The 13,654-nt window shown below is 37.8% G+C and overlaps 1 protein-coding gene across 9 annotated transcripts in view; it reads right to left on the reverse strand.

Annotated features, from left to right (window-relative positions):
• MARCHF1 (membrane associated ring-CH-type finger 1) overlaps positions 1-13,654 on the reverse strand; it is a 337,967-nt gene that overhangs the window by 139,210 nt on the left and 185,103 nt on the right. For 8 of the 9 annotated variants that reach the window (XM_090138475.1, XM_090138480.1, XM_090138482.1 and 5 more), the window contains one exon: positions 6,387-6,465. The exons of the other annotated variant lie outside the window; for it this stretch is intronic. The gene's annotated coding sequence lies outside the window, so the exon portion shown is untranslated. The remainder of the gene's footprint in view (positions 1-6,386; positions 6,466-13,654) is intronic. 9 annotated transcript variants of the gene reach the window in all.

Consider the following 13,654-nt stretch of genomic DNA (forward strand, 5'->3'; position numbering starts at 1 on the left):
CAGGGAACCTCTCAGACATAAACCTCAGCTAAAAGCTAAAGAGGGACAAATGTCATTTCTATCCCTGCATTTGTAGCTTAGAAACTTAGAAAAACCTCCCTTCAGCATTGTATTATTTAAATCTGAGATGAACTTTCTTCTCCTCCCCTCACATCCACTGCCCCAACTTGAGCATCTCACGATGCAGGAGGAACATTCGCAAAGTGCTGTATGTATTTAGCACCACAAGCAGAAACATTTGCATCAAGAACCCTGGCTGATGCATGAGAATGAATGCACTAAGGATTACTGCTATTCTAGTACATGTCTGAGTCCAAAAACAATAACAGCTCAACCTGAGTTCTTTTCACTTTGCAGCAGAACAGTGAAGCAGGAGGAAAGAACATGCCTGGTAATCACCAATTGGCTAGGCAGGCTGCAGTTCTCCAGCTTTCCTTATGTTCAGAAGCTGATGAAGCTATGGCTAGTGGCTCACAAATGCTGTTCATAACCTCACCAGCACTGATTTAATAACAGTATGTGCATTCTGACACTACATGAGGTGTAGGAAGTTTACATCTCAAGCAAAGCCGCATGCTGACCCGAAGACTAAAATATTTTTACTCAGTCACACTGATGCTTCTGTCTCACATCATCCCACTGAAATTGCAGAACGTTTCTCTTGACTGTTGTTTTCAATTCTACTGGTGGAAATTTGGTATCAAACATCTTAAATAATACAAGCTTTTTTTTTCTAAGCCTGTGCCATTATTTCACCTTCAGCAAACTGTAGTTGTGTCCACCTGATTCTAACAAGGCATGAAATTATATCTCAGCAGAGTAATTTAACAAGCAACACCAGGAACAGGTATTTCCTAGTATCATCAGTTTAGGAATACCAACTTATTTTCCTCAGTATATCCTTTATTTAAAAAAAAAAAAAAAATGCAAAGAATGGAAGAACTCTGCAGTTATTTTATTCTCTCTATGCTGCAGGATACCCTTGTTCTAGCTTACAATCAGGAAGATGATTACAGTATGCAAAAACGCTATAATTAAAACTGCTGTCACCCAGAATACATTCACAGTAGCTGACACAAAAGCATAAGTCGGGTAGCACATGAGATTGAAGTTCAAATCCAAGTTTAGCTGAGAAAGATAAAAGGAAGGCATGGGGAGAGCAGAGGAAGATTCATCTCTAGCAACTACTGAAACCTTGATCAGAGCTGTGCAGACACTCCTTGAAATTAATATACTCTCAGGGACTCACAATCTTCTGCAGTAAATATCTACCACAATCTTCTAGTCAACTCTTCACTACTATCATATATGATTTCAATTCTGTCTACTCATTTTGATACCTCCTCAAGACCTCCAAATAAGCGAGCCAATCCTGTATGCTCAGTGGAAACAAGAAGAGGTGTTTCAAACCTTTTTTCACAAGGCATGAAGAATAGGGGGGGAAATCCACGTGCTCCAGAGATCCAGGAACAGAGATATATAGAGAAAATGACGAACTCTTCTTGCATCAGAAAAGGTGCCTTTCAAGGACAGCAATGATTTATAATGTCGTCTACGTAACCAGAACATTTGGGCTCTTAAAGTTCTATCAAAATGAATGGCTGTCATATTCAGAAATTGCCATGTTTCTACAAGCAAATACAAGCACACTCTGTGCTACTATTTATTTTACATATAGCTTGTTAAGATATCGAAAGATTTAATATTTCAAAGGACAAATAATCACTGGCTAAACATAGAAGACCCAGCTGAGGGTGAGGCAAGGTAGAAAAAGATTGTTTTCTTATTTGTTCATCAACTAGCATTAACAGGAATTATGGAAATTTCCTTTGGAATTAAAATATAACAGCTACAAAAGTGATCATAATGAAATAATTACCACTGTGTTCTACAATATCAGTAAGTTATATTGTTACTCGTCTGTATTTAATGAAAGGCAGTTCTACAATACTGATTAACTCATTTGGGTTACTACCAGATACAATAAATGTATGATAAATACTTTAATCAGTATCACAATTAACAGCTATTATGGCATTATTCCTGGCAAAAAGACTTAAGACAAAGAACTTGGAACTACCTCGTGTTTCATAATGTTCAATTTCTCTCTCTTCCAGCAACTTGTGCTCAGAATACATAATACCCTTTTTTCCTTTCCCCCATGTTGACTTTTCTCTGTTGATATCAATATGATGGTTGAATACATGAATTCCAGAATCAGTTGCAGCCTTGAGTACAAAGCCACATAGATGCTGCTTTGAGACATGCCTGTGTGAGATTGTTCACAATTTCTTTAACAAGAAGTGAACAGATTTAGCACTGAGATAGAGATGTATAGAAGGACTTGAAATAAACCAGTCCAGCCATCTGCGAAAATACAGAGTGCTGCCATAGCTTCATTAACTTATTGACAACCAAGTCAAAAGAGAATTCAAAGAAAACTGAACCAGAATTGCTTATCTACAGCAATCCAAGCAAGATTTAATTGATTAAATAAGCAACGCTATTCCTTCTGGCCTGCCTGTAGTACCAGTAAGAAGTTATTCCAAACAGAAACTACATAATTACTTTTTTTTATTTGGCCCTTATTAAATCAACAGTCAGTCTCTAGAACCATTTTCCTCTTCTTCCCAGTCTTCCTCATGCTGTCAAAGCAGGCAGACTTAATGAAAACGGTATGTCCAAAGCTTAACAAAAACTCTGTATTGACTGATGTCTATCTTAGAAAACTGCTAGTGCATTTATCTAATCGTTGTTTACAAGCTTCTTCCTGTTTGGGTTATTCAGCATGAATTGTCTGCAGAAATTCTCAACAACATCTTTAGCATTTTAACTGCCCACGGTCAGAATTGCACAAATAGACAATTTTTGAAGAAATTAAGTTCCTGACAGCATTTCAATACAAAAGTACAGAAAGGTCATGGAGGTGCTGGAGCAGGTCCAAAAAAGGGCTACAAGGCTGGTGAAGGGCTTGGAGAATATGGGCTATGAGGAGAGACTGAAGGAACTGGGGCTGTTCAGTCTGGGGAAGAGGAGGCTGAGGGGAGACCTTATTGCTCTCTTCCAATATCTGAAGTGTGCTTACAGCGAGAGAGCGGGTCTCTTCTCACTGGTGACAGGGAGAAGGGAAATGGCCTCAAGTTGTGCCAGGGGAGGTTTAGGTTGGATGTGAGGAAACACTTCTTTACAGAAAGGGTTGTTAAGCAATCACCATCCCTGGATGTGTTTAAAAACCATTTGGACGTGGTGCTCAGGGACAGGATTTAGATAAGGGTTGTTAGGGTGAGGGTAGGATGGTTAGGTTGTGGTTGGACTCGATCATCTTTAAGGTCTTTTCCAACCTGAGTGATTCTATGATTCTAAATATATCAGAAGCAGAAGTACATCCTCCTTTCTGTAATGCCTAAATAAAATCCATCTGCACAGAAGAGTATATCAGTGCGCCGGCAAGGAGATGGAGTGTAGCCTTTGCTCAATCTTCCCAGGCATCAGCACAAGCACTAAGGGTGCAGATTAGAGATAGAGAAACGGCCACTAGTGCCAAGGACTAAGGACTATTACCTTTCCAGTACAGCAGGTACAGCTGCTACAAGCTGTAGCAGCACTTCCTACAAAATACAGTTCCTTTGCCCATGTGAATAAGGAGTACAGGCTTGTTTTTTGCCATCCTTAGCCACACTGCAGCCCCCTGTAATTCTCAAATCCCTGGTCTTCAAAGAAACCTGCAACTCCACATAATGAAGTATCATATGAAGGATCTTTACATTAAGTGTACAAATACCTTCAACACTCCTGCTGAAGTGAAGTTATACCCAGAGGAGAATGGTTTGTGTAACAGCAAAAGCAACGGTAATGAAGTTCAGGACTACAGTACCTTTGTTCTAATTTAGGAATGCTCATATCTGTTAGAATTTTGTGCACGTGATGATTCAATCATAACACACACCAGTTCACAGCATTTGGTAAGAGTAGATAGTTCTTAAGGCAGAGAAGAAAATATGTCTGCTTGCATATTGCTGGGTCTCCATCCAGACCTCAGAGCTCTCAATCACTATATAGTAACAAACAACTAATGTTTGAAATGAGAAAATGATTGTTATTCTGTTTACTCAGTAGCCAGATTCTTTTCCCTTCTGTGACAAGTTCCTAAAGCTCAGATTCACATCACCTAACTTGAATGGTTCAACCTGTAACACACACAGGCTACTCTGAAAAGTGAGGTTGAGGGCATAGAAAGCTCAAGACAAAACCTAAAGCATGAATAAGAAGCTGATGTTACTTCCACGTCTGCAAAGCTAAGAAAAGCAGAATGAGAAAAACTGCTCAGCTAATAAATCAGCACACACACCCCATCAGTGGTTCAGCTCTAACATCTCTTTTCCACGACACTGACTAGAAAGTAACAGAACAGTCACACATTTAAGCAATCGGAATACACTGTAATGAACAGTAATATGCTGCTAGAGAAAAAGGCTGTTTCTACATTTAGTATCTCCCAACAGCTATCTTGTAAAAGATTGCATATTAAAAAAAAAAAATCATTGAAATGCATTTGCATTATATCAAATAATTGATGCACACCTACATGTATACACGTATGAAATACCTGCATTTCTTAGACAGATGTGAAGAGATGAATAAAGGAATTTAAAAGAGAGGTTGAAGTAAAGCACGTAAATTTTAACTCTATTTCATCTCTTTTCAGTTTGCTTGTTTTTAAGGCTACAGTTAAGACGCAGGAAATCCACTTGCCCAAGAAGTGCTAAGCAATTCAATCTAGTGAACAACACTGAAAATTAGACAAATTCAGTTATTAAGGCAGCATGATCAGAGCAGCAGTTTCCCTTCTCTCTTCACTGACTTAATCATGAAAAGTTTCCTAGAAATGTCCTGGAATATCCCCTCCAGATTCCTGAATGAAACCAAGGAACATCCTTCAAATGTCAATATACTTAAGATAACAGAGGACTAATTGCTGAAATTTGCCAGCACTGTGTGAATACTATCAGAATGAAGAAAATAACGTTCATTTTTTACTTTACAACACACAAAAAAGCAGAATTCAGATTCTAATTTCTAACAGAAATCTTTGCATCTGCATTTAATTTGTGGTTCTTTCAACGGTTATATCAGAACAACAAAGACACACTAAGACAGGAATTCTTTTCAAGAAAATTATATGCAAATATCAAAACATTTCTGATACTTCATAAAAAATTTGACTTGTGGAAGACTAGAATTTGCAAGTTTCAGTTTAGTTGCAGGTTATGTTAAACTAAACTCCCTACACACTGCCCCCAGCTGTAGGAGCTGCCACTACTTTCAAAGGGAGTGCTAGATTAAAAAAAAAAATTAAGGCAGTTGTTTTTGAAGTATAAAATAGACATTACCAATTCTGAAGCACTATCAGTTAATACTTTCCCTCCCACAGTTCTTAAGAACTTGTTAATTAGATTATGCTTAGTTAAATTATAATAATTACATAAACAATGGTGATAATTAACATACTATTTCAATTCCAGATTGCAAACTTTTTTCTGTGAACTCTCAATTTCCTTCAAGATGTGCTTTTTCGGCATGAACCATCACACTTCCCAATGGCATCATTTATTTTTGAATAATAACTCCTGATTGAGACTAAGAGCTTCTGAATCCTGTTCTCAGCTCTGCCGAAAGATACATCAATCTGCAAAAATCCAGTCAGTCAAATGCTTTTGGTTTTTTTTGTGTGTAAAATGGAATTTCTAATGTTTTCCTTGCAGTAGTGTTGAGAGGCCAAGTTCACTTCTCTCATACATAATAAATACTTTTACGTGGACAACTGAACTCAAGATGAAAACAAAAGTTTACATTCTTAAGTGAATTTTGTTAAGCAATGTATATAGAATTAAATGATTTCTCCACAGCTCAAAGAAAACTCATTTCTACAAATAGCAAGACTGGAAGTGGTGCTATCATGTCATTTAATAACTCTGGAAAATAAGACCATTTCAGAAGCACAGGCGCCTATCTGCACAGGCAATTTTTTCATGCTTTCATACAAATTTGGATATTTTCTATCTTTCATTTGGAGTTCCTGAAAACTAAGCTACTACAGCCTAGCATATATTACACTGCAAGCATAATCTGTAATGATAAAACATGAAAAAATTAATCGTTCCATCCAAAATCTTAACAGAAAAAATGTGTCTGTTTGCTCTATGCTGAAATAGCTAAAATGCAGTCAATTAATAACAGCACGGATTCAACACAAGGCATTTGGGCTGGGTTTTCTTCACAATCAAGCTGCAAGTCAAAATGCCAAAATAAATCTGTTGGGGTTTTTTTTTTTTTTTCCAGAAACGTGAATATAACTTAGCATTTAACAACAGAAAAGTAGAACTTACAGGTAAAGCAATCTCTTAGCAAATTTCTGCTATGCAGGAGCTTCACATGGCCCTTCACATTACTTCCTGGTTTCATTTCCTAGAATAAATAGAAACAAGTCACATGAAACTAGCTGTATGATGTTGAAATACTATATAACGTATACAAAGAGGCTTAAATCATGCTGTGAAATTCTGGAAAAAATTTTAATACCAGTGTCTTTCAGATCATATAAGGGCTGATCTGAAAGTAATGCCTCCAATTTTATTACGTTGGCCCACGATGCCAGAGGCAGATGGTACAGCAGCAGAGGTTGAACCTTCCCTCCATTACATGTTGATGTGACAGATGACAGCAGAGGGACAGTCTGACAAAATGGTTTCTGATATGGGAGCGTGAAGCAAATGAGTGCCTCTGAATTCCTCCATGAAGAAAAAATGGCACCCACAGACACTCACTGACACCTGTTGAACACTGATGGAGACCAAACAGTAAATGTGAGCCCAGTGAAGCAGTGAGTGCGTGGTGTGATTCTGTAAGAATGTGGCATGTAGGCTCTTGTTCATTGCTGGTGAAAAATGCACAGCTAATGGTGATGACTATGTTGAAAGATAGTACTTTGGAGCTGAGAATTTGCTCTATCACACTGTGCTCTTTGTATCTGTTGTAGTTTTCAAAGAAATCAATAGGGAGCAATACCCTTCCAAGCAACCTACATACAAATAATTCTAACACTGGACTTGAACAATAGTCTTAATATTTATCATTTCCTACGCTGGATATTGGTTCTCACTTGTATTTCTGTAGACTCTCAAACTGATGTGAGACTATTCTTGATCCTCCTGAGCACAGCAGCTTCCATTTATTAACCATAATGGTAGAAAAAGCCTTTTTACAGACATTTATATATAGTGCTTGCAAAGCATTATTGAAGTATAAATAAAGCTTAATAAAACAAAAAGACCAAAATACATAATTAGTTCACTAGCAATGTTTTTACACATATTTGCACCCAAACAAACACACGTCATACAGGAGCAGACAACTCCATACTGAGATCCCCAGCTGGCCTCCAACTTGTGGCCTGGAGAAGATGGCTTGTTTCTAGGAGTTTGGGTGTCATGGAAAGGCTGCTTATACATGAGACAATGATGTCAGGAGAGATCAGTAAAGCAGCAAATGCTGACTACATGGCTGTGGCAGTTTTCTCTCTCAGTTCTTCCAGACAAGCATGAGTGCACACATGTACTTAGGGAAATGCCTACCAGGTAGAAATGTTGGGAAAGCTCTCCTACTTCTCTTCTGGAAAACCAGCATGATCAAACAACTGTCTGAAGGACCTGTCCATTAATGTTAATTGTGCAGAAAACAAAAATAAGTACTTTAAAAAGCCTACATGCAATAGCATAACTATAAACGCTTAATTATAAGAAACAGAATCATAGAATCACTCAGGTTGGGAAAGACCTTAAAGATCATGGAGTCCAACCACAACCTAACCATCCTACCCGAACTCTAACAACGTTCTGCTAAATCCTGTCCCTGAGCACCACATCCAAACGGGTTTTAAACACACCCAGGGATGGTGACTCAACCACCCCCCTGGGGAGCCTATTCCAGTGCTTAACAACCCTTTCTGTAAAGAAGTTTTTCCTGATATCCCACCTAAACTTACCCTAGTGCAACTTGAGGCCATTTCTCTTACGACTCTCAAAAGATTTCTTTAAGATACACTCTAGAAATATGAATCAACTATACAGTATGCAGTGGCATGGTATTTCCTAATGAAATCACTGATGAAAAACACTGATAGTTGTGCAGTCACAGGTTCCTGTTTGCATAACCCAAAGAAGAGCTTCAACACGTGTGCAGAAATCAACCCATGGAGTAAGCTTTATAACTCATCAAGAATAGAAGAAGAGATACATTAAAGCTTAGAAGTATATATGTATTTATACATATAATTTTGTATTATTTACAAAAAAATCCTTCAGCAAGTGAAATCATAAATTCTCAAGAGAACAGGTTTTATTTTTTTCAGATTTTTTTTTTTTACAAGTCTGCCTTTCAGTTTATGAAAAGATATAGCTACTAAATATATTCCAAATTCTCTACCTATTTTTCTGACAGAAGAATGAAATAGCACGTGACCATTTCATTCATTGCCAGAGAGAACAAAGAATATATGTCAGATCAACAGAGTATTCCTGCACATATGTACCCTTACAAAAGCACACTGCATGTATGCCATCACATGGGTATCTTTGGGTACCACAGGTATCACGTTGCTAGGGAAACCAATGCTGCACCCAACAATTTCAAACACATTTTACTTTTAAACAGGATGGGTATTCGTTTTACTTATTTATTTATTAACAAGGAAATAAAGCTTGGATACAGAAGAGCTCTCAATAGCTAAGAGTATGTTAAGCTATCAAAATCCTAACATCTGAAAAACAAAGTTTTTCCATTCCATCGTGTTTGTGTACTGATGTAACTTCAGAGGCTTGTCCAAAAGGAAGTGCAACAGCATAAAGTTAGGATGCAATTGTTTTTGCATATAACAGAAGATGGGGCAAATAAATCCTGCCATTTTCTTTGACACATTAAACAGCCCAAAACTTTGAGAAACCTTCACTGCTGAACTATTCGCATCAGGCAGCTGTTTCAATTCAATGGCATAAGGTAAAATACCATGAAAATATACTATCCCATTTAAAGGAAAACACAGTGAGTTTGCTATAAAGAGCTGCGTTTTCAAATTTTAGCTAGCAGTATATCCATTAAAAGAAAGATGAATCAAGGAACTATGTTACACAGATTTCAGCTCATGTTTTCCTGTTGTTTCACAGAACGTTACACAATCTCTAGTCAATACCTGTATCTGTTTTATCTATCTTGGTCCATCTGCTCTGCAAATGTTCTCACAAAGCAGTTTCCCATGGCAACATCAAATATCACAGTCCCAGTCTTCCGCTGAAGCACTCTAACTGATCCACTTCTGAATTTCAAGCACTGTCTTTTTTTTCCTGCAGTACTTAACTAAACAAGAAATAAATTGAGTCTTTCACCAAAGAAAAAGCACACATGAATGAAAGAAATACCCATGAACATAACCCCCGCAATTAGGGGTTTTGTTCTGCATTATCGTGCCATTTTTGAACAGAATGATCTTTCAGCCATATTTGGCAGGGGCAGGAGACAAAACAACTGATGACCTGTTGCTAGTATTTTCTCGATTAAAATTTCAGAATCTTTACCTTATGTAAGGTAAAGATTTGCTATAGAAAAGCAAATGACGCATAAGATTTAAAGATTTAAAGAGTAAGAATACACTGTGCTGGATGTAAGTTTTAGAATGAAAAGCTCACAAAGTCTGCCTACTCTGAGATGGACAGAAAGCATTATCTACAAACTGCCAGTGATCCAAATTTTTTCATCGTCATGCTTACAGTGGTCAAAGGAATAAAAATGAAATTTCTGCGATACGTTTTCATGTAAATTAAATACAGTAATTTCCCATGAATAGCTGAAATTTCAACAGAGAAGCTACCTAGAGAAACCCTGCTCAATTTTAAGTAGGAGTAAGCATATAGATTGATTTTTAAGTGAAGCTCTTTTGAAAAACTCAAAAAAAACCCAACAGTAAATATCATAAATTAGTTTTGAGTACAAGGATTCTGTGCATTTATGGTGAAACTATAACAGATTTGTTGAATTCATTAATTTACAGCTTTCACAATGGGAGAATTTTCCTAAGGTCTAATACTTGTACTTTGTGTTGACCCAAAAAGATCAGGAGCAGCAAGGAACAGGCCCTCTGGTGAGTGAAACTGTAATCATGGGTCATTTCCACATCATTGTTCCGTATTTTATAACTTGGAGCTACTTTAAAAATACCCCGCATACGTTTATGCAATCTCAAAACCAAACAACAGGATCAAACTCTCACAACATTTTTAAGTATGTATTCTTTTCACCTATACATTTACTGGTGTTATTCTCAGTTTTCCCCAGACATTCTCGTTTGCTCATCTTTGAGTTTGAACCAAACAGACTTTACAGATTAATCACAGAATCACTCAGGTTGGAAAAGACCTTTAAGATCACCGAGTCCAACCACAACCTAACCATCCTACCCCAACTCTAACAACCCTCTGCTAAATCATGTCCTTGAGCACCACGTCCAAATGGTTTTTAAACACATCCAGGGATGGTGACTCAACCACCAAAGATAATACAGATCTCTGGTCTTCCCAATGATTTCCTTCTGTACTGGAGTTCTGATGTTCTTTCACGGAAAGGCTTACTGCCTATCTTGAACATAAATAATACTATGTACTATATAGCAAATCTGGCATTTCTACAGACCACTGAAGAGATCTGCAACAGGAGGACCACTCCAACCACTCATCTGCTGCATACACTGAAAGTCCCATTGGCTTTATTAATACATGCAAACATTGCTGGGCAGATTAAAGAAATCCAAAAGCTCTCAGCCTGCAAAATATTACTTAGCTAAGGTTACCTGCCACCTTCCCAGTGATTTTGTACTACCAAAGAACACTGCCTGCAATTATTGACAACTTCCACCCACAGTTTATTTCTTGAGCAAAACCAAGTAACAGTTCAGTGACTTGTCATCAGCCACCAAGGGAATGCTAAAATAACTTAATTCCTCAATTGCATGGAGTTAACATGTGTTTTATTATCCTGTACTATGTACAACTTACTGTTTCTCTTGTTTTCTGATAAATTGACCTTTAAGACAAGTATTTTAGCCAAAATTAGAGTGCACATCATAAGTACATTGCTCCGTGTTTTCATCAAGCCTCAATTACTCTGTTTTGCTTTTTCACAGGAAGATTGGATTTCAACTAATTTTAATGTACCATAGTAAAAAAAAATATCAGTGATAAAACCATAAGGAGTAGCAAGCTTCATTACATGCAACAGATACATGTGAACTGTATAACTGGCTGGAAGATGGGAACGTTTTGAAAAATAGTTTTCAAATACGCTACTTCAAAAGTAATGATCTAAACTAAGAATAAAAAGTGAAATCTTTAAGGATTAACATCTTGCTTTCTCTGACGATGTCTGAAAGACTATAAAAGCCTTTAAATTATTAGAATCTATTCCAGAAATGGCTAAGCAGCCCCTACCGTATTCATTTATCCTTTGTCCTTTTAAGCTTTCAGGGTGCTGTGTAGCCATAGTAACTATGCCTTTTCTCTGTGAAATCCATTAGCTGGTTTCAATCTGGAATTCAATGCTACCATAAAATCAAAGCCAGAGATTAAAAAAAATATATATCATAAAAAAAGATTATTGTGACAAGCATTTATTTTAGAAGCAGTTTCTGCATCTTTATTCCTTATCCAAAACTGCAAAAGAAACCGAAAGTTTAAAAGGACATCAAAAGACAAATTCAAATTGTCTTTTAAAGCTTGGTCAGCATCAGGAATCACACATTTCCATCTCAAACCAGACCTCACAGCAAAACTAGGTGCTCTCCACATTAAGTCAATCAGTGCACAGTTGTCCAGTGATAAAGGACAACGCATGAGTTTACCCCTCACAATTGCACTTCCCTTCCTGCAGCAGGCTATGTTAAAGCTATCTGGAAGACCAGGATTTGCACTGCAAAATACAGGATTCCTCTTCCACATGGACAGCTTTGAAAGAAGCTAAGTGTTGCTGAAGACTAGGCTATGCTTTATCAGATCATATTTGGATACGGTAGGTTTTGTCGTGGGACACTTCAGCATCAGCTGAGTCCTGACACCAGCTATGCAAGAACCAGCACTAGTGGTATTGCCACTGTTTACTTGAACCTTCCTGGCCAGCTGTTACACCTGGGATCTAACAGGAGCTACATCCTCCAGTAAGGAATTTGGAATCGAAGTTCTTTGCTATGAGAGTGGTGAGGTGCTGGAACAGCTGCCCAGAGAGGCTGTGGATGCCCCATCCATCCCTGAGGTGTTGAAGGCCAGGTTGGATGGGCAGCCTGGTCTAGTATTAAATGGGAAGATCGGTGGCCCTGCATGTGGCAGGGAGGTTGGAGATTCATGATCCTTGAGATCCCTTCCAACCCTGGCCATTTTGTGATTCTGTGAATCTGCAGCATTGGAATACACTGTGCAGGCCACTAACTTAAAAAATTAAGGACTCCTCAAAGTCTTTGATGTGTTAAATAGCACATTCCTTAACTGAAAATTTTCACTGCTACCTCAGCTGTTGAGCTGTCAAGTTCAAATTCTGCTATATTCATTTTACACTTCCATTCACATCTGCATTAAGTAGAATCAAGCATGACTCAGACAAAAGTGAAATGTCTGCCAAGGTAAGAAAGCTTTGTTAGTCGTTCTAATTGCTACCAAGTATGTTCCATTTATGGTGGAATCCTTGAATATTAAAAAAGCTTCTAAATTCACTCAGCATTACACAAAGTTGTTGCTTCCATGTGCAATCCATGAAGGTACACTCCTGTATAACCTGGCACAAATAACCGGTGTTGGCATGAAGCACAAGAATACACCTGAAAGAAAATGCAGGCATAAAATAGGATCAACTCTTTTCTCCTATACTACCAGCAAAAAATAAAACAATAAAAAAATAAAAGCAGCATGCTAGAAACACAAGTGACAGTGTTCCTATGCACTGCCCCTACAGAAGCTGAACTGTGCCTGTTCCAATGGGGAGAAAGCAGAATTCCTGCTAACAACTGAAGAAATATCAGCATTTTATTTCCACTTTCTAACTGCTGTCTCTTCTGCTGTCTCTTGTGTTTTTTACTACAAGCAGAAACACTGCATTCAGTTGAAGAAGAAAACCAGAATTTCGTGAGATTTACCCAATCAAAAAATTCCACTGCCCTCTCAAATAATGCACAATTCATTAAGGTCAATAGCAGAGCTCCTACAGATTTCACTAGGCGAAGACTTCGTTCTCTGTATCTTTATGAAACATGTTGGAATTCAAGGCCATGCTTCCTGTCACTATGGTAGAAAACAAAGTCACGCCATCATAGCTTCTGAACCCAACGTGGCCAATGAGCCCGTCATCTCCAGCTGGTCCCTGATCTTAAACAGAATGGCAGCATTTTTCAGCAGCCACAGTGTGAAGCCCAATAGCAGCTCCAACTTCCCTGGGAGTTCAACACAAAGAAAGAGGTAGAAAATTCATCTTTCCAAACCTTCTTTGTGCTGTCTTTCAAATAAAAACAGAGGTAAATTCACATTAAAATCTAATGAATATGTTGAGAAAGGCAGGGAAGCTCTGAATG

The sequence above is a fragment of the Phasianus colchicus genome, chromosome 4, assembly GCF_987193195.1.
Source record: "Phasianus colchicus chromosome 4, bPhaCol1.hap1.1, whole genome shotgun sequence".
Classification (NCBI taxonomy): domain Eukaryota; kingdom Metazoa; phylum Chordata; class Aves; order Galliformes; family Phasianidae; genus Phasianus; species Phasianus colchicus.